Below are 22731 nucleotides of genomic sequence, written 5' to 3' on the forward strand. Positions count from 1 at the left end.
CTACTACACCCCCCCCCCCAACTTAGTTATCTGCAAATTTGCTGATCCCATTTACTACATTATTATCCAGATCATTGATATAGATTTCATGCAACAGAGGTTCCAGCACTATTTCTGGTGGCATACCACTCTCTCTCTTTGGCTTGGCTTCGCGGACGAAGATTTATGGAGGGGGTAAAAGTCCACGTCAGCTGCAGGCTCGTTTGTGGCTGACAAGTCCGATGCGGGACAGGCAGACACGGTTGCAGCGGCTGCAGGGGAAAATTGGTTGGTTGGGGTTGGGTGTTGGGTTTTTCCTCCTTTGCCTTTTGTCAGTGATATATATAGTCAAAGAACATAGAACAATACAGCACAGTACAGACCCTTTGGCCCTCAATGTTGTGCTGACCCATATATCCCTTCCTAAAATAAAAGTACTAAATGCTCCCTACCCCATAACCCTCTATTTTTCTTTCATCCATGTATCTTAAATTCCCCCAATGTTTCAGCCTCCACTACCATCCCCGGCAAGGCACCCACAACTCTCTATGTTTATATATTTTTTTAAAAAACAAACAAAACCTACCCCTGATGCCTTCCCTTAACTTTGTACATATGTCCTCTGGTCTTTGCTGATCCTGCCCAAGGTAACAGTCGCTGGCTGTCCACCCGATTGATGCCTCTCATAATCTTGTAGACTTCTATCATTTTCTCTCATCCTTCTATGCTCCAAAGAGCTCTGTTAACCTTACCTCATAAGACTTTTTTCCCAAACCAGGCAACATCCTGGTAAATCTCTTTTGCACCCTCTCCATAGCCTCCACATGCCTTCTATAATGAGGTGACCAGAACTGAACACCATACTCTAAAGAGCCAGATTCAAACCCGGGTTGGTGATGCTGTAATAACATTGAAAGGATCATGAGTACTTCAAGCAGATATATAAAATTATATATCTACTTTCCTGTTTTACATGAAATCTTGTAAGATACCCTCACAAGTGTTGCAGAAAGTTTGTGATTATTCCTAATGAGGTTTCCAGAGCAAATTGCTGTGTTGTTTTAGCACAGGGGTGTCAAGCTCAAATTCACAGAGGGCCAAAATTATAAACTTGGACTAAGTCGTGGGCCAAACTAAATATTTATTGAAAATTTTCAACAACATCTGCATGTTTTCTATTCTTTCAACATATGTAATGTTAAACTTTTTCTTACTAAAATAAATGTTTAATAATAGTTTTGGTTAAACTCTTTCCAGAAGAAGCATTAACAAATGAGAAATAAAATATTCAATAAATAACATCTCAATAGCCTTTAAGCTCCTTTTAAATGTTTTTTTGTTCACAAGCCAACAAGTCAAAAAAATAACAACTTGCTTCAATGAAAATCCAATCTTTCAACTATGAACCATCCAAAGTTAACCAAAGAAAATATTAATCCAAGCTTAGCTTGCTACACTGTGATTTACTCTGATGCACCTGGGTCTAAACCAGATACTTGGTATCTCTTAGATGCAAGTTCATCAAATTCTGGGATCAGACTCTGAGCTGAGGAAATCCTCAGGACCGAATGAAGGTGCTCGTCAGTAAGATGACTCCTGTATGGTGTTTTGTTTATTTTCATCAAAGAGAAGAGTTGTTCTCAGAGATACGTGCTGCCGAACATTGACAGCATTTGAGCAGCTTGTGCACGGAGTTGGGGCAGTGTGTCGGGAAGGAACTGTGGGAACTGCGCAGCACCGACAGAGACATACTTTGTCTTGAGTGTGTCATTACACTGGAGCTCAATCAGCTCCATTTGGAGGTTGGTTGGAGCGCTTGTCACGTCAACTGCAAACTGATTGCTGAGTAGTTCAAATCTGCATTTCTGGGCTTCAAATTCAGCAAATCGTCGGGAAAACTCCGCACAAAGTACGCTTAGTTTTTCAGCAAACTCTGCATTGGGCAACATGGCAGGTGAGATCTGTTCTTTCATAATTTGGCAGCACAGAAAATGAGCCATGTTTCCCTGCAGCATCTGAGTCTCCCACAAGCACAACTTGGTTCTAAAAGCCCTCACTGCACTGTACATGTCTGTAATGACGTGCCCTCGTCCCTGAAGCTGCAGGTTTAGCGCATCGAGATGGCTCACGATGTCACACAGGAATGCCAGCTCACATTGAAACTTTTTATCCCTGAGCTCTGTTGTGTCTTTGGCTTTGCTCTCCATAAACAGACATATTTCTTCACGCAGCTCAAAGCATCTCTTCAGTACTTTTCCTCGGCTAAACCATTGCACCTCTGTGTGATAGGGCACATCTCCGTATTCTGACCCTAACTCCTCCAGAAAGGACTTGAACTGGGGGTGATTTAAACCTTTGGCTCTTATGAAGTTAACTACTCGAGTTACAGTGTTCATAATATGCTCCATTTTCAAGGCTTTGCCACACAAGGGTTCCTCATGGATTATGCAGTGGTAAACTGTAAGCTCACCTGCATGATTCTCCCGCATCTTCTCCCAAATCCTGCCCACCAGTCCACTTTTCTGACTGCACATCGCAGGCGCACCATCTGTCGTTAGTCCCACAAGTTTATCCCAAGGCAGCATCATTTCATTGAGACATTTGGACACCTCCTCGAAGATTTATTTTCCTGTAGTTGTGCCATGCATGGATTTTAATCCAAAAAGTTCCTCTGTAATGGAAAGTTTTGTGTCCACTCCACGGATGAATATTGATAGCTGGGCAGTATCTGATGTATCGCTGCTCTCGTCTACAGCAAGTGAGTATGCCATAAAATCTTTCCCCTTCTCCTTCAGTTGTTCTTGTAGATTAGTAGCAAGCTCACAAGCACGCGCAGCCACGGTGTTCCTGCTCAGGCTCACATTTTAAAACGCTTGCTTTTTATCTGGGCAAATGACATCGCAAACTTTGAGCACACACTTTTTAACAAACTCTCCCTTCGTAAAGGGCCTGGCTGATTTGGCGATCTCTGCGGCCACAATAAAACTAGCCTTTACAGCAGCCTCACTTTGGGATTCTGCTTTGGTGAACATAGTTTGCTGTAAAACCAGACTTCTTTTCATCTCCTCCACCTTCTGGAGCTTTTGCTTCTCATTCAGATCCTTATACCTGTCCTGGTGTTTCGTTTCATAGTGTCGTCGTATGTTATATTCTTTAACTACAGACACGGTGGCTCCACACACAAGACAAATAGGTTTGTCTTTTAAAATGATGAACATATAGTCTGTCTTGAAAGGTCCTATTTTCTGTCTTTCGTTTGGCTATTTTTCGTAAGGAGTTTATTACATGTGAGTTGGGCGACAGGTCGCAGATGCTAATGAAAGTAAAGAGAGGAGGTGGGAGCGATTACCGGGCTGACGGGGCAGCGCCAATGCATTTGCAAAGCATTCTGGGATTTGGAGTATTAGCTGTGCATGCGCTATACTGGCGCGGCGGCCAGCGGGCCAGCTCTAATACATATCTGATATGATCTTGTGGGCCAAATATAATTATATCACGGGCCAAATTTGGCCCGCGGGCCTGAGTTTGACATGTGTGCTTTAGCATGTGGAGTTATTCTGATGCAAATTTCTAAAGGTACTAGCACTTAGCCTCCCCCACAGTGACCTCCTGAGTTGGCCCTTAAAAGGAAATTTGGAGGACAAATTGATGTTGATGGGTTCCGAGGGGTGGGGTGTCTGGCGGATGTTTCTGTGAGGATACATGTGCAGTCTATCAATATCTTAGAAGGCTGCAAAGGTGCCAACTCCCTCTGCCTAGATGTCTATCTTTGAGTACTTAGTTTGAATGACCTCACAAATATTGCAGTGAGTACAAAATATCAGCAACAGGGGTCTGGAATGACCCTGAAGCTAGGAAGCTGAGATACCAGAACCTAGACCTCCTAGGTAAAGCAATCCAGGCACACATGTGAGGCTGTATTTGAGTTTGTTAGAGTTCACAGATCTCCAGTGAGGTTTGTCAAGGTGAAGCTTAACTTAAGCTTTGATACATAGAGCAATATGGCTGTATGGAATCCAAAGATGGTTAAGGTACTGAGTGATGCATTTCTATGTTTTACCCACATGGCCGCCATGGCCCCCATGGCCTCATATGATGTGTCAAATGCTTTTGGTCCATATCCATGACATTCAACAAAGGAAGACTAAATTGTGACCAATCACAATTAGAGGACAGTTTGGATGCATCATCAAAGATACAATGGCTAAAGTGTAAACAATGTGTAAGTGAGCACTGAGGTCTTGGAGTGCTATGGAGTAGCCTGCCAAAGAATGCACATTTAGTGATGGCCCTTTTAATAACAAGGTTCCAGAAGAAGAAGGATCATTAAATTCCCTTTTGGGATAACATTAAACCTGTTATTGATTAGACCAGTTTAAAAGCATCTACATCCTGCATAATTATTGTCATTTTTTAGGTAACTTTTATGTTAGAATACTGTTTCCAGTGTTAATGAAAACTTCATTAAAAATATCAAGCAACTCATCTGGGAAGTTAAGAGGCATGAGTGCAATTTTGCTCAAATCTATGTGAAACCTATTTTCAACAGAACAGCACCACTTTCTCGCCAGTGCTGTGAGAATGTGTGGTCTAAATGTTAAATTGTCCATTTTACATGGAGCATGCTGAGATTAATTCAGAAAAATATAACTTTTATCTGGGATGTCATTTTATGTCGACGCTGGGATAGCAAAGATAATATGCGCAGTCTTTCATTTATTGAATAGTATTCTCATTTCTTCAGGCTATGATTTCCTGTTCCAGACTGGATGACTGTAAACACTCTCAGCCAGACATTAAACAAACACATCACAAAAATGAGCGACAATATTGCTTCTAGATTTTTTACACCCTGACGCATACTTTAATTGTGCCACACCATTTGTAGCAAAATAATTTAACAAATCAATGTCCCTAAACTTGCTGCAGCAGGATGTTGGCTGATGTCAAGTGTTTATTGGTTGTTTGAGTTCTCAGTTCAGTTTGTTCTGTGAGCACATGATCATTAACCTGGCTATGTCATAGCAGGCTCAGAGATGAACCCAGGATCTTGCTTACAATGGCTCACCTGGCAAACCAATCACATATTGCATTGAACAGGTGCTGCAACTCAACTAAGTTGAGTCTTCAGAATAAATGAGTGACAACTGAAGCCATTTTGATTCAGATTCTACAATACAGCCTTACAGTACCAAAGGATTACCTGTACTTTAATTTTGTGAATCATTATTGAATCTCTTTTTAACTCAGTGCATTGCAGACCATATGAAAGGGAATTCTCAACATCTCCCTTCTGGAACTTTTGCCATACAAGTTCAGTCCTTTTATACAGGTTGGTTACTCCCCTGCCATTAGCAGTAGTACCATTTTCCCAATATTCATCATCTCTGTTCCAAGGAATATTGTGACAGAACAGATATAATTTTGGGAGATAAAGTGTGGCAGGTTCTTTTTAAGTGTAGGTCACATACAAACATTTCAAAACAGATCACATTTAAAATACTGGAGCTCTGCTTACAATAGACAGGCCAGCTCTGAATGCCTTTGGGGAGTGTCCAAGGGACTTAATTAATGTATTGAAAAGCAACAGATGAATAAACTCAGAGGATCAGGTTCAGAGTCACAGTCTGTCTGAGTGGAGGTTGCTGCTCTAAGAGGGTCATGTGGTTTTTGTAAGCAGAGAGGGAGTCAAACAGGCTTTTCTCTGAGTGAGAGAGAGAATTCAGTTCTACAGTTCTACAGGTCAGCAGCAGCAGCTGGGACTGGAACAGGACAAGCTGGCAAGCTTGTGAAAAGAAACCATTTTGAAGACTGGTAGTGAGTGCTTAGTTCAGCCAGGTCAGAGCCCTTGTGGTCCATACAAGAGGAGAGGACTGGCTGCATAATGTTTCAATTGAAATAAGAGAAACAAAAAGGAACTCTGGTGACCTGAAAGAAAGAGGTTATCACCTGGTAAACCCTGATGGGGCAAGTTTCTTCGGCAAGACACTGACATGGCTGATAACAAGGGATCAGTTTGTGTCCAGGAACAACAAATCTCTCTCTGAAAAACAACAAGAATCTTCCTGAGAGGCAACCATTTACTTTTCAAGCACTAAAGCTTGGCGAACTTTATAAATGTTAAATTCTGTGCATCGTATAAGAAGTGCCTGCAACCAGTGAACCTGGAGGTAGAGAAGTGAGATTGGACTGTGAATCAAATAACTTTTCTAAATTCAAACACACATTATATACATGTGAACTTAGAATTAGAAGGGAGTTAAGTTGTTAATAGTAATAAGATAAAGTTTGACCCTGTTTTCATGTTTAAAGATAATTAAAAGCAACTTTTGTTTAAGTAACCATTTGTCTTGGTGAAAATCTATTGCTGCTGGGTTTTGGGGTCCTCTGGGCTTGTAACAATGTAATTTTAGCTTCTAAACCTTCAAAATCTTCTTTGTAGATTTTCTAAGGTCATGCTCCCTAAACATCCCACAATATGAGCTAAAATCCCACCAATGGGTTATAAATGTTCTGCAGAACCTTTCTGATTTTTTTCCACTCAATATGTTAATTATTGAACCTATCTTATTTTTAATGATCTTCCATCTTAGGAATTCACATTTAAAGGCCAATTTTAGTTCAAATATTTACCTTTTAAATGCTGCAAAATGTTATTTTTATTTGTATATGTTTTCTAAAAAAAATAATTCCAGATAAAAACCAACACTTTTCAGATTACAATGCATAAAAGTGATGGAGAAGCTCTGTAGGTCACACAGCATCAAAAGGAAGCAAAGGGATATAACCAATGTTTCTGGCCTGAGCCCTTCATCAAAGTATGTGCAAAAAGCAGGCAGGTGTCTGAATACAAAGGTGGGAAAAGGAGGGAAGAAAGGGCAGGGGAAGGAGCACAGGCCAGCAGGCAAGAGGTCATGGGTGGATATGGGTAAGAGGGCAAAAGAGGAAAAAAAGGTGAGGTGATATGGGAGGGGGTAGCTCTCTGGAGAGGTTCGAGGAATAGGGAAAGAGACAGAGAGACAGAAGAGGAGCCAAACAGAAACTGAAGAAGTTTATGTTAATGTTATCTGGTTGGTGAGTGCAGGCTGGACTATTAGGTGTTGTTTCTCCAATTTGCTGGGAGCCTTGGTTTGGCAGTGCTTGAAACCATGGACAGTCATCTCAGTGTGGGTTGGAGTGTGGAATTGAAATGGTTGGCCACTGTGATGCACCATTATTTACTTCAAAAGGCTAGAAGTTGTATAGAAACTGATAGGCTTTTAATTAACAACAGAATGGAGGCAGGTCCATGGTGATTAACTGTCCTGGACTGAGGAGGGAGCAGTGGCAGAGTTGCCTTTATTCAGGGGTCTATGGGAGGAGCCACTGGCACAGTCAGCAAGGGCATGTCGAGATGAACTATAACGAGTATTAACATAGCCAAAACATACGTACAGTGTTGGCTGCTTGTTACTCCAAGCATGAAGATAACCTACAAGGATGTGTAGTGGCATGGAAGGAGCTAGAGGGGTGATAAGTTGCCATATGAAATGTTAGTTGTCTCAGAGAAATGAGATCTTCTTCAAAAGATACAAGATCCTAACCAGGGTAATTAAGATGCAGAAAAACACAAGTACTGCAGAATCTTGAGCAGACAATAAGCAGCTGAAGGGATTCAGCAGGCTATTTAGCATCCACAGAGAGAAATGATCAATTAACGTTTTAGGTTGGGAACATTTTTCAAAACTCTTTCAGGTTGGGATAATCTTGTCTCAAAAATGAGTTAACATAAGAGCATAAGACATAAGAAATAGGAGCAGGAGGAGGCCATCCTGTTGTCGAGCCTGCTTCGCCATTCAATAAGATTATGGCTGATCTGATGACAGGCTTATCTTCACCTACCTGCCTTTTTCCCATATTCCTTCATTCCCCTACAATGTAAAAATCTATCCAACCTTGTCTTAAACATGTTTACTGACATATCTTCCACTGCTTTAATTGGCAGAGAATTCCATCTATTCACCACCCTCTGTAAAAAGCAGTTCCTCCTCATCTCTGTCCTAAATCTACTACCCTGAATCTTGAGGCTATGTCCCATAGTTCTAGTCTTCCTCCACCTATGGAAACTTCTTACTGTTATCTAAGCCTTTCATAATTTTATACGTTTCTATAAGACTCCGTCTATTTCTAAATTCCAGTGAGTACAGTCCCAGGCAACTCAATCGCTCCTAATAGGCTAGGCTAATCCACTCATCTCTGAAATCAACCTTGTGAACCTCCTCTGCACCAAAGCCAGCACATCCTTCCTCAAGTAAGGAGACCAGAACTGCATGCAGTACTTCTCTCTCTCTCTCTCTCTCTCTCTCTCTCTCCCCCCCCCCCACCCCCCACAGTGGTGCACTACAGTTACTACAGTGAGAAGGGTGCATTTTTTCATGGTTACAAAATAGTTCACTTTATCCTGACTATGTAACAAACATTCCCTCCTTCTCAAGATAAAGAAAAATTTAGTGTTCTTTATCACATTCTTTCCAGTGAAACTTAAGTAACTGAACTTGTACACTTGTTCATTTACTATTTTTATACGTTTCTATAAGACAACTATTTTTAAATAGTTCTTATCGATCTCGCATTGGCGGATTTGGCTGTGACTGTTGGGCCCTGTGTTGCTGGTACACGTGTAGGCAATGTAGCTTGTTGTGCTTCACCTGACAAGTGCTGTGTTGATGTTTTTATATTAGTTGTTGTGGTCTCTTCACTTGATATTGGTGTTGCAGGCTTTGTTGGTTTTTAAACTTTCTGCTTCATCCCATCTTGTGTCGGATGGATGTGAATTCTGTTCCTCCTCAGCTGATTGCCAGAGTCTGTCTCGACAATGTATAATCTTGGTGTCTCAGCTTCTCCGATGACCTTTGCTGCAGTCCGTTTTCAGCATCGGCTCTTGAATATGCACATGCTGCCCTCTGAAGAGTTCTGGCAATGTTTGTGCATGTTTGTCATAGAGCTGGTGTCCCTCTTCTTGCATGTCAGCCAGTCTTCTTCTGGTTTCTTCTTGGTCTTCTGAAGGATGTATTTTGCTTGGCAGATTTGTTTTGTATCTCCTGCCATTTAGAAGTTCTGCTGGGGACTTCATATCGGCCCTTAAAGGTGTTGCTCGTAATGATAGAAGAGCCAGGTTTGGGTCTTCATTTGTTTTGTGACACATAACTAGTGTGCGTTTCACAGTTTGCACTTGTCTTTTCAATAAACCCATAACTTTTGAGGTAGTAGGGGGATAATATAGTGATAACAAACCTGTACTCTGCAGCCAGCTTTCTGAATTCTTGTGATGTGAACTGTGTTCCATTGTCATATATTCCTTGCTTGAGTATTCCTTGTTCAGCAAGGAGCACTTTCATTTCTGAGGTAATAGTTGATGCTCTCAGGTCTTTCACCATTTTGATGAATGGAAACTTAGAGTAGTAATAGGCGACTATGAAATGCCACTCTTGATTCTTGGTGAACAAGTTTGCTCCCACTGTGTGCCATGGCCTGGTCGGTACTTCTATGGAAATAATTTCCTCTTCTTGTTGTATCTTTCTGTACTTTTGGCATATTTGACATGTAGCCACCATATTTTCAATGTCTTTGTATATACCAGTCCAATACATGGCTGACTTGGCTCTGAGTTTGCATTTCTCCATTTCCATGTGACCTTCACGTATTTTCTGGAGAATCTCTTTCTGCATTGTTTCAGGTCTTGATCCAGCCAGCAGAACACCATTCTCCAATGATATGTTGATTCTGATGGACCAATATCTGCTGTATCTGCTTTATCCCCTCTGGCCATCCTTGTATTACTTGTTGAGAAAGTTTTTGCAACACGTTGACCTTACTCGTTTTTTCTCTGATTTGGGTTAATTTATTACTGTCACACTGATGAGATGATGTATCTTGATTCCCATGTTTTCCATTTCATATTTTTCATTTGGGGAAAGTCGTGACAAGGTATCAGCAAGCACCATCTCTTTGCCTGATCTATATTTTAAGTCTAAGTCATAGCATTGTAGTTGTAGAAGTAATCTCTTCAGTCTAGCTGGTGCCTTATTTAGGTTCTTTCTTTGGATGTGTTCCAGTGAGCGATGATCAATTTCCACTATAAACTTCCTTCCATACAAAAACTTGTGAAACTTCTAGCATCCGTATACGATGGCCAACAGCTCTCTCTCAATATTGCTATACCTGGTGTCCACTGTTGTTAGTGTTTTTGAGGCAAAAGCTATTGGTTTTCCTTCTTGTATTAATGCTGCACCAAGGCCTCTGTTAGATGCATCAACTTGGATAGTGATGGCTTTTTCTCTATCATAGAATCTCAGCTCCACTTCTCTGCTTATTATTTCTTTCAGCTGGTTAAAACTTCTCTGATGTGATGATGACCACTGAAATTCCATATCTTCCTTCAGCAACTCTCTCATGGTTGCTATGTGGTCTGACATATGTGGTATGAATGAACTCCTGTAATGGACCAACTCAAGGAAATTTTTGAGTTCCTTTTGGTCCTTTGGGTGGTTAATTTCAGCAGTAGCTTTAATTTTCTCTGGACTTGGCTTTACCCTGACAGGAGTGTACATCATTCTGAAGAATTGGCATTCCTTCTCTTTTATAATGCATTTATCTGCATTAAGTTTAATTCCAGCTCCTCTTGTTCTCTCCATGGCCTCATGTAGATGAAGATCATGAGCTTTTCCATCTCTGCCAATAATCTGCATGTCGTCCACGATACCAACAGCACCTTTGCACCCTCTGTAGGTCTCATCGATCTTCTGTTAGAACATGTCCTGGCTCACCTTCAGGCCAAAAGGTAGTTGCAAGAACTTGTAATGACCAAACAGAGTACTGAACATTGTTAGTAGTGTTGATTCTTCATCTAATTTCACATTCCAGTATCCATTCTTTGTGTCTAGCTAGCTAAAGATTTTGGATCCTGTTAATTCTGCTGTGATGTCCGGTAGCTAGGTAGTGACCCCTTTTTATTGCTTGATTTAAGTCTTTAGGTTCCAGGCATGTTCTCAAGCGGCCATTTGTTTTTATTTGTCCACTATGGAATTTACCCAGTCAGTCAGCTTAGTCACTTTGGCTCTGACTTGGAACCTTTCCATGTCCTTTAGTTCTTGCTCCAGCTTCATCCTAAGCTCTAGTAGTACTTTCCTTGGAGCATGGACTGTGGTTGGCTCGGCAGCTTCAGCCAGGGCTGGCATGTCTGCCAGTGTGCATGTGACATGAACTGGGTTGATGCATACATGCTTGGCTCAGGCCCAGCAGTGAATGGCTTGGATATGAAGTGTGGTACGCATGTGCACTAGGCTCAGCCTGGCAGTGCAGTGGTTGGAACTGGGCCAGTGCATGCACAATGGAGCATGCACAGCTGGAATCCTCATGTGTTTAAATATAGGTTCTACAGCCAGTGTTGGCAGTTGAAAATTAGAGGAGGGTGAGTTAGGGGTTGACAATTTCTGTGGCCACTTTGCTATGCAATTTTACATAATAAGTTACTGTATATGGACTGTTAAATAGATCATTATAGGGACATTATAATGGAAAGTTACTTGTTAAGATATTCTACAGACATTAGCCCTTTTGTGTTTAATATTAAAGATTGTTTGAGAAAATTCAACTGGATTTCATTACTGATTTATGTAGAAAATGCATCACAGAAAAGCCCCTAACTTGGACTCCAAGTGACTATAAGAAGGAATTGGTACACAGTGCACAAAAAGGTTCTTTATCTTTGCTATATTGAGTACAATGTTGACCTGCTGAGTTTCTCCACCATTATGATTTTGCTTCAATCACGGTGTCTGCGGACATTCGTGTTTTACTTTTGAAATTTAGAGTTGTGATAATGCAATGGAAAAAGTATGATGTTATATAGCTTCAAGGAATCATCAACAAGAGAAACAAGTTTGTTTCCCTTGTTTAGAGGCACAGAATGCAGAAACAGGGCATTTGGCCCGGTAAAGCCAAGCAGAGCATTACTTATCAACTCTAATCATATTTACCAGCACTTGTCCATCATCTACGTGTTGGTATTCAAGAGTTTATTAAATGATTCTTATACGTTGTGAAAATCTCTGCCTCCACTTTCTCCTTTGGTAATACATTTAAGATCTCGGAGATCAAAATCTTCCTAAGTCTCATCTAAATCTTTTAATATATATCCCAAACCTATGGTCTTTGGTTCATTTATACTAAAAGTCATCATAGTGCACCTACAACACAGTCTCAGATATCTTCAGTGACTCAGTGAACCCAGTGAATGATATAAATTGTTCCTTTTCTATCTCTTATATTCAGAAGTATTTTCCAAAATACTTAAGAACAGTAAATTTGTAGTTTGTTTATTAATGCAATGTATTATGGATTTATTAAAATATCATAATAAAGATCTCAATAAAGAATCTAAGTCCCCTATCTGATTCAAAGAGATAGAAATTGATTGTAAGTAATGTCTTTAGAAATACAAACTGCTGGAGGAACTCAGCAGGTCTCACAGCATCCATCGGAAGCAAAGATGCATAATTAACGTTTCAGGCCTGACCCCTATTCAATTGCGTGGCATGGTGAAGTAGCACAAAAGCCACAGAAAGCATGCAAGAAGTGGTTTAAGGAATAATATTTTTTAAAATGTCCTGATATTGTGTCCTGTTTAGCTGATTTCAACCAGCTTGCAATGCTTTTATTTATGTAAATAAATGAAACTTGGAAACTCAACAAATGATTTCAATGTTTTCACCTCAATAATTATTAAATTATTGAACGTTTTGAATGAAAGCACAGTTGCAGACATTTTTTTATGAAGCATCCAGTGTTATGAACTGTTTTTAAATTAATTATCTTGGCATTATATTTTCCGAGTTTCTGCTTCATTTTACAGTGAAGTAGACATGGTAATTATAGAAATGTTATTGGTTATATTTAATTAATTTAGAAGTTAACTGAAGGATTGTTACATGAGAAAATATAATTACTTTTTCAATGACTGATTGCAAGTCTGATTAATGCAATGATAATATAATTGGACGTTCATGTTTTATTACATACTTCTCTCATGCCTTTAGATTTTTCTTTCTGTAATAGTAGCGATAATTCAATATTCCCAGCATAAGTAGAATCATACAATTGGTATCATTTGGAGAGCGGAATTGTATTTTTATTTAGTTTTAATTACAATTTTTTTTTAATTCTGTAATTACTTCATAACTTATAGTTTAATCATTCTAGGCATTCTAATTATTTTGGTTTTAACTATCTTATTCTCATTGCATTTTGGTCCTTTTGGAAATATGGTTTGGGACACACAGGATAGATTGAATATAATCTCTACTAATCTGCCTCTAAGCAAATTTTTACAGTACTAACTACTCTGATAAGATTTTAAATTATTTGTATTTGATAATATTGAGCAAGGGAATTTAATCAGTAGAACGCTAAATATTTATTAATTTCTATGAATCATACGGAGTGTGATTGCCAATTTTTTTAAAATTGAAGTCACTCGAGAAATGAAGAAAAATTCAATATAAAGGGAGGAGGACAATAATAAAGGAATGGATTCTGAATTTGCCATTATAATTATGTCAAGGAGTGATTCTTTTATCCTTAAAACTAAGCTTCCTGAAAGAAAATGTGGCATATGAAGGATATCTTAAGTGGAATAGAGAACATAGGAAATATTTTATAGGTTAGGCAGTGTGGTGATATGTAATTACACCACTAGGTCACCAGGGGTCATCCCAGTGAGCTTGTATATAAACCAGTCCAGAGCTTCAGTCTCACCTTCCAGGTTCGTCTTGCAGAGAGACAAGACCTCTTAGTGTACATATTAGTTTATTAAAGCTGTCTTATACTCGCACTGCTGGTGTGGTTATTGTCAGTACAGGCAGCATCTGTCAGACCCACTGAATATTTGCAGCACTTCTTGGTTCTATTTTTATTGATTCTCCTAATGATAGCATAAGATGAGAGGCTCCCTGCCTTAAACCCTCCAGTTGGTTTTGACTAAATGTGCTCCTTCCGTGTTATTAGGTTTTGCATTCATGGTGTCTGGATGGATGAGGTATAATTGTATATTACATACATAATTTGCTTTGTTTCTTGTATTCCTTAATCTGAATCACCTATTGTTAACAAATGCTGTGATACGTTACTTTGAAATGTTGCATATTCCAAAACTGAGTTAATTTCAGGTTATTATATGATTTATTTGGCTAGTAAAGGAGAATCCATGCTCATCAACCATAACTTGTTCTTTTTAACTAATTAATTGCATGTGAATTGTCACATTAGCTTGTATTTGCCTCATATCTCCTATGCCTATCCATTTATCTAGTCTAAATGTCTGTTAAATGTTGTAATTGTGCCTCCCTCTACCAATTGGTCTGACACCTCATTGCACACTCCTACCACTTTGTGTGGAAAAAGTTGCCTCTCATGTTCCTTTAAATTTTTCCCCTCTCACCTTAAATTGGTACCCTCCAGTTTTAGATTCCCCTATCCAGGGTAAAATACCACAACTATTTACCTTAAATTTGCCACTCATAATTACTGTATATGCCATTGTATAGGATGATCTGAAACTTCATATATTCACCTTAAAATCAGGGTTGTCTGATACAAAGAATCTAAAATTCTTACCTTGATGATGTAGTTGCAACACCACCTCCATTCTTCCTGCCAGCTCTGATGCCATCCCGCATATGCCCCTTCAGTTATTTGTGAAATCTCACAACTCCTCTGTGGGGTCTATCCTCCTGGTCTGACTGCTGTCAGCTCTGTACAGGCTTTTAATGGCCTATACAAGGAGCCAACAGTTTCTCTTTTCCAAATGCAATGGAAAAGGTATTGTGCAAAGCATCATCCAAATAAAATGTAAACCTTTAAATGATAATTTTTAAACAAAATATTGTGATTTTTCTTTTATTTAAAAATTAATTTTATTGACTTTTATCAGAAAAACAAACTAAAAAGCAGTAAATCAATTGCAATGAATCATTTGCAGATTTACAAATAATAACATGGTACAGTAGCAATAATTGTTAATTCTAAATCCAATAAATGATCATACATATGATACTGTAAATGATAAAAAAATCAAACTCAGCAATCAAAGTTGAAATTCATATTGTGTGTAGTGTTAAATCTGATGAAGCAGTCTTGGGATCAAAACAAGCACGCCCAGTGACATTTATTCTCACACCAAATTAGTCAAATTATGGAAGTGAGCTAAAAATGCCCCAAGTCTTATCAAAAGAAAACTTGATTTTCATGACATTATGCCTAATTTTCACCAGATTTAAAAAGGACATAATGTCTAATCGCCATTGATTATGTGTAGGTGGAAACTCATCTTTCCATTTTAACAGAATTGCTGCTCCTACCTAATAAAGTGGAGAAAGCTATAACCTGTCTTTAATTAGAAGATAAAAATTAAATAGTGCAATTACCAGACATGGATCTAAAGTCGTCCTAAATATAGTTGAAAAAGTTCTAAAAATGTCAGTCCCATATTTTTTGCAAATTAGGGTAAGTCCAAAACGTATGTAAAAAAGAGGCATTGAATATTTTACATTTGATTTGCCTTTAACAGCAGCCACTGGTAGCGATAAGTGCCACAGTTGGGGGTTGTCTTCTCTAAAGGGTATTGGCTGAAACCAATATTTAAGGTGAAAATTCCATGGTTGTCCTATACATGAGTCATCCTACACAATGGCATATACAGTATATAAAGCTTACAATGTCGCCCACTTCACAACCTGTGTTGCAGGGAGAAAAATCTCACCCTATCCAGTCTCTCCTTATAACTCAAGCCCTCTGATCCTAATAACATCTTTATGAATAGTTTCTGCACCCTTTCCAGTTTAATGACCTCTTTCCAACAGTTGGCAGAACGGTACACAATACTTCAAGTTCAAGAGACGGTTCACCACAAATTCCTTGGAGGAAATAAACAACAGAGAATAAATGCTGGTCTGAAATGTGATATTCCTATCCCATTGTATCTCTGGTGCAAATGTGAATTTGAATACTAAGGTTATTGAAGGCATCTTATAGAATAGAAAATCCTGTTTACCATTAATTCAGAGAAATTAGCTTGTCATGTTAAAGTGTATTATCATCTGACTGTTGTACAAATACAACCTGACAAAATGGCATTTCTCCTGACCATGGTACATGTGTACATGTGCACGTACAGACACACGCACGCACACCAGCCACATTATAATCATATATTTATGCACCATTGAGGCTCTTTTAGATGATTTGCTTTCCCCTTGGACCCTAATATCTTCGTAGGATTAGGAATGATATCAGATGTATTTCTGGATTTCCGTGATCTCAGAACAAGAATTTATTGTCATGAACACGTGTCATAACAGGTGCAAAAATTGCTACAAATTACATTTTAAAAAGTAAATAAATTAGTGCAAAAGAAAAGACAAAGTGGTGGAAGAGAAGAAGCTGCTTTGGTACTGTTTAATGTTGTCTTCAGGCTTATGATCCTCCTTCAGCAAAGAGAAGAGGGCATGGCCTGGGTGGTGAGGGTCCTTGATGTCAGCAGCTGCTTTCTTGATTCATGGCCTCTTGTAGATATCCATAATGGAGTGAAGACTGATGCTCATGATGGCGCTGGCTGAGTTCACAACTCTCTGTAACCTTTTCCTGTCCTGTGCATTGACATCTCCCTACTAGATAGTGATGCACATAATCAGAATGTTCTCCCCAGCAGACCTGTAGAAATTTGCAAGTGTCCTTGGTGTCATACCAAATCTTCTCAAACTCCTAACGAAGTATAGCAGCTACTGAGACTTCATGATTGCATCGACATGAAGGCCACAGGAGTGATCTTCAGGGATGTTGACACGCAGGAATTTGAATTTCTTTACCTTTTCCACTGCTGGCCCCTCGATGACAGTAGGACTGAAATCTATGCACTGCAGATGACTGCCTACTGTCAGGAAACAATATAAATCTTCATGCTCAAACTAAGGTTGTCAATAGGTTGAACATTCAGTTCTACTGTTCCTTGCTACTTTGAAAGTTTCTTACAAAGAAATATGTATTCTGCTCTACATCTTTAACTCCAGGGAAAGCTACCATGTAGCTAAAGATTGGTGGTCAATTGTCCAATTAAATATGATTTATGCATTCTTCAAAAACTTAGCAGGTCACGCAGTATTCGTGGAAAATGAAAAGTAGTTGATATTTTGCACCTGAACTCTTTCTCAAGAGTGCTGACATACAAAAAGGGTGGAAGGGGAGGAGCACAGGAAGGGAAAGGGCTGGGAGATGGAGGAAGAAAGTCAGAGGGTGTCAGAAAGTCAGAGCTTGGGGAGAGTGTTGACAGAAGTTAGAGAAGTCAATATGGATGCACTGACTGCCGAGAAGCTGTTGTTCCGCCAATTTACTTGTGGCGTCAGTATTACAATGGAGTGTGGAATTGAAGTGGATGGACACTGAGAGCTGGCATCAACTGCCTTTCAATTTCAATGGATGCTGCATGTCCTGCTGAGTTTCTACAGCATTTTGTGGACTGCATTACACCTTAGTATCTGCAGATTTCTTGTTTACCTTTTACATGTACTTCCTGTGGAAGGAAATCTCTCGCTAATACTGCAACAACCTTAATGATGTCATAGATGTCAGCTGCAGAAGGGAGAAAAACAGCTTTGTCAGGGTTGAAAGAAAAATCCATGTATCCAGATAAGTGAAATCATGATCTTCGTATACATACAAAATAATCTGATAAACTATGCTGCAGTCCCCTCCCTCTTTAATGACTGTGGTTCCAAAAGCTTGGTGATTGGATCTCCTGAGGAGGAGATTGATTTTGATATTGAACTCATTGAAAATATGCAATTAGACTGTGAGGGGTGGGAGCGAGCACAAGGATCACAGTCAGCTGTGGGAGAGGGCAGTGAACAACATCATATTGGACTGGGTTTACAAAATCTCTGACAATCATCTTGACCATTCCAGTTCTAACATGGTAAAATTACATTTAATTTATAAATTTACTATTTTAGAATGGTGTTTATTATTAAAAGTGTCAGGAGAGAAAATGAATGTATTTTTCAATACAGAAAAGTCATGACTAACATAGAGATATGTAACCATTGTTGAACATTAACTAGCCTTAAAACATCTTGCTCTCCTTGTCTAGCACTTTTTTTGTGTGGATTCCACTTGGGGGGGGGGGGCGGGGGGGCAAGAATTCAATAACTAAAATGCTGTGAGCATGGGATCAAAAGATTGGTTGGCCACAAATCTGTGAGAGATCATTTGTAAGCATGAGATAGACTAAAATATTGAAAATTCTCTGAAAAGGTGCCTGGGAGATCTCAGAACCCCATCCGCCAAGGATTGCAATTTGAGCTAACACCTTCACGTGTTCCGAACTTCCTTCATTTCTTGCCACATTTTGAGGAGCTTTCATTGTGACTTCAGGTTATTAAGATATTGGATTCTGCTACAAGTTCAATCATCTGCTGCACATTTTCAAAGAAACTTTTAAGTTCCTTGTTACATTTCTGATGTTCTGCTAGAATCCTTCTTTTCAGGTAAGATGTCTGCGATCAACAATCAAATTTCCTCTGTCAATGGCTGACATTTCCTTAGTCTTTGCAAAGGAAGAACTTGCTCTCAGAATTTTACCACTAACTTTCTTCTGTGTTTGATTTGGGTTGAAAATACAATAATTTGAATAGTTTTATTTTTGTGTTGTTTTATCATTACATTGTATACGCTGAAAACTTAAATTCAGCAAATAATTGGCAAAGAAAGCCTAAAATTTCAACACCACCAAATAATCTTTAATATATAGGTGTATATTAATCTTTAAAATTTCATACTTTTGACCAATACCCACAAAACACAATGAGCTCCATAAACACAAAAGTCTGAAGATAACATGATCAAATCCTTTTATAAATAAAATTGAAAGAACTTGCACAGTAAAAACATTTTTCACACTGATTAATATGAATGGATTACAGGTGTACCCTACTTTACGAAACTAGAGCATTCCTACAGAACCTTTCGTAAACCGAAATGACGTAAAGCGAAGAAGCAATTACCATTGATTTCTATTGGAAAGTTTTTTTAATGTTACCAGACCTAAAAAAAAATCCCCACCCAATCATAACAAATAACACATAAAACTTAAAATAACACTAACATTTATTAAAAGCAGGAATGATATGATAAATATACAGTAAAGTAGAAATTATCTACAGTGTAATTAGGCTGAGTCTTTGGAGGTTTGGGTGGTGGGAGATGCAGGAGTCTAGGACGTAGGAGAGAGAGGAAGAGCTGCTCGGGGTGCGCACGGAGCTTTTATAACAGCTCGCTGCTTTCACCACATTTTTTTCATAAAAGCAAAAATCCTTTTGTGAAAGTGAACACTGGCTTCTTAGTAACAGTGAATTTACATAAAGCGAGTATTTGTAAAGTGGAGTATACATCTACTCATTAAATCTGATAACTTCCTCCAAAGCTGAAGCATGGTTCAGAGGACTAGATATTCTTTTATGATGCTTTAGACAATTCTGCTGTTGCAATAGATTTCCTATCAAAAGGAAAGAAAGAAAATCAAATTAAAGAAATTTTCATCTTTAGCAATTAGCATAATGAGCCACTTTCTACAGCATGTACAAGAACATAAAATCACCACATAATTTTGAAATTTCCAAAAGATAATAATTGCATTTAGAAGTTAAAGGCTTCAATTCTACATTAAAAATTAAACGTAAAGTGTTTATTGTGAAAGGAGGAGGAGCTGACCAGGATATTTCAAACAAAAACTTGGAAATTGAAATAACTATTGATTGGTTTAGGGAGAATCTAAAAGGATAGCAGGGTGTAATGGATTTATTGTGGAAATGGCCAATGTAAGAGTGGGGCATTGACTCGGGAAGCTTGGTAACCAGAGGCTGCAGGGCTACAGTATTACAGGTAGGGTGAAGCTTATCATTGCTATTCTTTGCAGTGGTTAGTGGAGTCAAGATGGCACTTGGGTTTGTTCAGTGCCTCTCAAGCAAAGTGCAGGAAGTCAGAGAATCATCCAGTATCTCTGATGGCTATTCCTGTGAGAAGAGCATGGGTCTGCAATGACTCACTGACCAGATCATGAAGTTGATGATGCAGTTGGATGTATTGTATAGCAGATCAGTCGAAATGCAGATATTGACCTTTGGTGAGAGTAGTCTTGTTGAAGGAGCAGACAGGGAGTTACTGGTAACCATCTTGGTGGGTAAACCGTGTAACCTGAGAGTGCAGAAAACTCCCTGTGGCCATCCCCCTCAGTAACAAGTAGACTGTACTGAGTACGGTTGGGGTGATGACCTACCAGGAGGAGGTCACAGCAACCATGTCTCTAGTAGAGTCTGGCTCTGAGGCTCAGAAAGAAAGGGAGGAAGAAAGGAAAGTGATAATAATATGGGACTCAATGGTCAGAGGGACTGACAGGATATTCTGTGACCAAAATTGAGATCCCTGGATGATAGGTTACCTTGATGTTTGGGTCAGGAATGTCTCATATCAAGTATTGTTAAAATGGAAAGTAAATAACCAAAAATCTTGGTATAAATCTGTGACACCAATGACACAGGTAGGGAATAGGATCAGGTCCTGCAAATGAATATAGGGAGTTTACATATCTATTGAAAGGTAGGGCCTCCAAGGTGGCAATCTCTGGATTACTACCAGTGCTACATGCCAGTGAGAGTAGGAAAAAGTGCACAGAATGCATAGCTGTGTAGTTGGTGCATGAGGGAGGGTTTTGAATTAATTAATAATTGGGATCTCTTCTGGGGCAGGGGTGACCTGTTACACATGAACTGGAGGAGGAAAAATATTCTGGCAGGGTGATTTGATAGGTTCATTCAAGTAGTTTTAAATGAGACCGACAGAGGGTGGAGATCCAAGATGGAGAGAGAGAGGAACTACAAAGATTCAGGAGAGCGAACAAGACAAGGAGCTTATATTGAAGCAGAACAAGATGGTGTATGACAAACATTGAGGTAAAATAGGTAAACATCATTGTGTTTATTTTAATGCAATAAGTCTCAATTATAAATCATCGAACTTAAGCATGGATAGATAGAGAAGAAAGGAATGTTGTAGCTATAATGGAGATGTGATTGAAAAGGGACCAGGAATGACAGCTCAGCATTCTGATACAGGTGTGATAGAAATTGGGGAAAGAGAGGTAGGGGTGATGTTTTGATATTAGTCAAAGTAGTTATCACTGTATCCTTTGGATAAGATGTTGCTGGAGGATTATTTGGTAAGGCTGTGTGGGTAGAACTGAAAAGTCACCTTGATTGATGTTTACCATAGGCCACCAAATAGTCATCAGGAGCTTGGAGATCAAATGTGTAAAGAGATTGGTGAAGTCTGTAAATATAGCAACACTGTTTTTGTCGGCAATTTCAAATTCTTCCACAATGACTTGGTTACACAATTGCACCAAATTAACCTGCCAACCCCGTATGCTTTTGGAGGGTAGAAGTATACTGGAACACCCAAGAAAAACCCACATGGGGAGAAGGTACAAACTCCTTACAGTGTTGGATTTGAAGCAAGGTAATAATGTACTAACCATACTGCCCAAGTATGGTAAACCAAGCATAGATGAGGCATGACAGATGGAGGCAGAGGAATGACAGACATCAGAAAAAGGGAGAGGCAAGAAAAAAAAGGGTCAGGTGAGTTATTGAGGGTGGAGTGAATGTTTAGAAGATGAAGGCTACCAGTGCAGTGCTAGAATCTGATAAGTAGAGTAGATGTGAATGGTAGTATAAAGACAAGATGGTATCAGAGGGAATGGGGGTGGTGGAGAGCATGGAAGAATCCAATGGGGAGATGGGAACAGTGGTGAAGTTAACCAAGATAAAGGGGGTGGGGGGGGGCGGGGAGATGAGAAATATTTGGTAGAGCCTGCATTTTATTGCCTGTTTCTCATGTCCTCAATGTAAAGCAGAGCTCAACACTATTTAAACTAACCACAGACTAAAGAATTTCAATGGTTTGTAAAGCTTTCACTTTTCAACATAAACAATTTCACATTTTGATGGTATAAAACATAAGATGTTGAAAGTGATATGTATCAATAGATTTATATTTTGATAACAAAATGAAGCTGTCATCACATCACAGACTTAAGCACAGAATAGGCAAGTTAGTTCTGAGCTCTCAAAATGAATTATTGGGGATTGATTTTCAATTCTCAGCAATGAGAATTCAGAAATCATAATTTTTATCAGAGAACAGAACTTGTCCTTTCATAAACACATACCAGTTCAAAGCATTCTTTCTTACTTTAAATTCTGTCTGCACTTTTAACTCAAAAGAATTTTAAATTAAGTGCATGTTTAATTAGCTTGATGTATTTATTATGTGTTTCTGCTGCATTTACATTCTACCTAAGTAAGATTGAGACAGACTGCGTTTCTTTGCTTCAAATGAAGATTGCTTCTAATTTCAATAACAAATTGTAAGCATGCAAAGAGAGAACAGGTTCATAAAGGATCAGGCAAGACAAATGGCACTAGAGAAAGAAGCAGTGCAGCTTTAGATAGATGAAATCAAGGGAGATCTAAATTAGGTCTACTGTGCATGTGTATAAATGTACAATGCTTAGTAAACAAGGCTGGAGGGCTGAAGGTGTAACTTCGACTTGAGTCTAAGGCCCTTCTCAGAGCTTGTGATGCTGCCTTCAGGACAGGGTGTAAGATG

General features: G+C 39.0%; 1 pseudogene; it reads right to left on the reverse strand.

The window, feature by feature from the left end:
- Nucleotides 1-1442: 1442 nt before the first annotated feature.
- On the reverse strand, nt 1443-9091 carry LOC138740047 (general transcription factor II-I repeat domain-containing protein 2A-like; annotated as a pseudogene).
- Between the last annotated feature and the right edge of the window lie 13640 nt (nt 9092-22731).

This window comes from Narcine bancroftii, chromosome 7, assembly GCF_036971445.1.
Source record: "Narcine bancroftii isolate sNarBan1 chromosome 7, sNarBan1.hap1, whole genome shotgun sequence".
NCBI lineage: Eukaryota > Metazoa > Chordata > Chondrichthyes > Torpediniformes > Narcinidae > Narcine > Narcine bancroftii.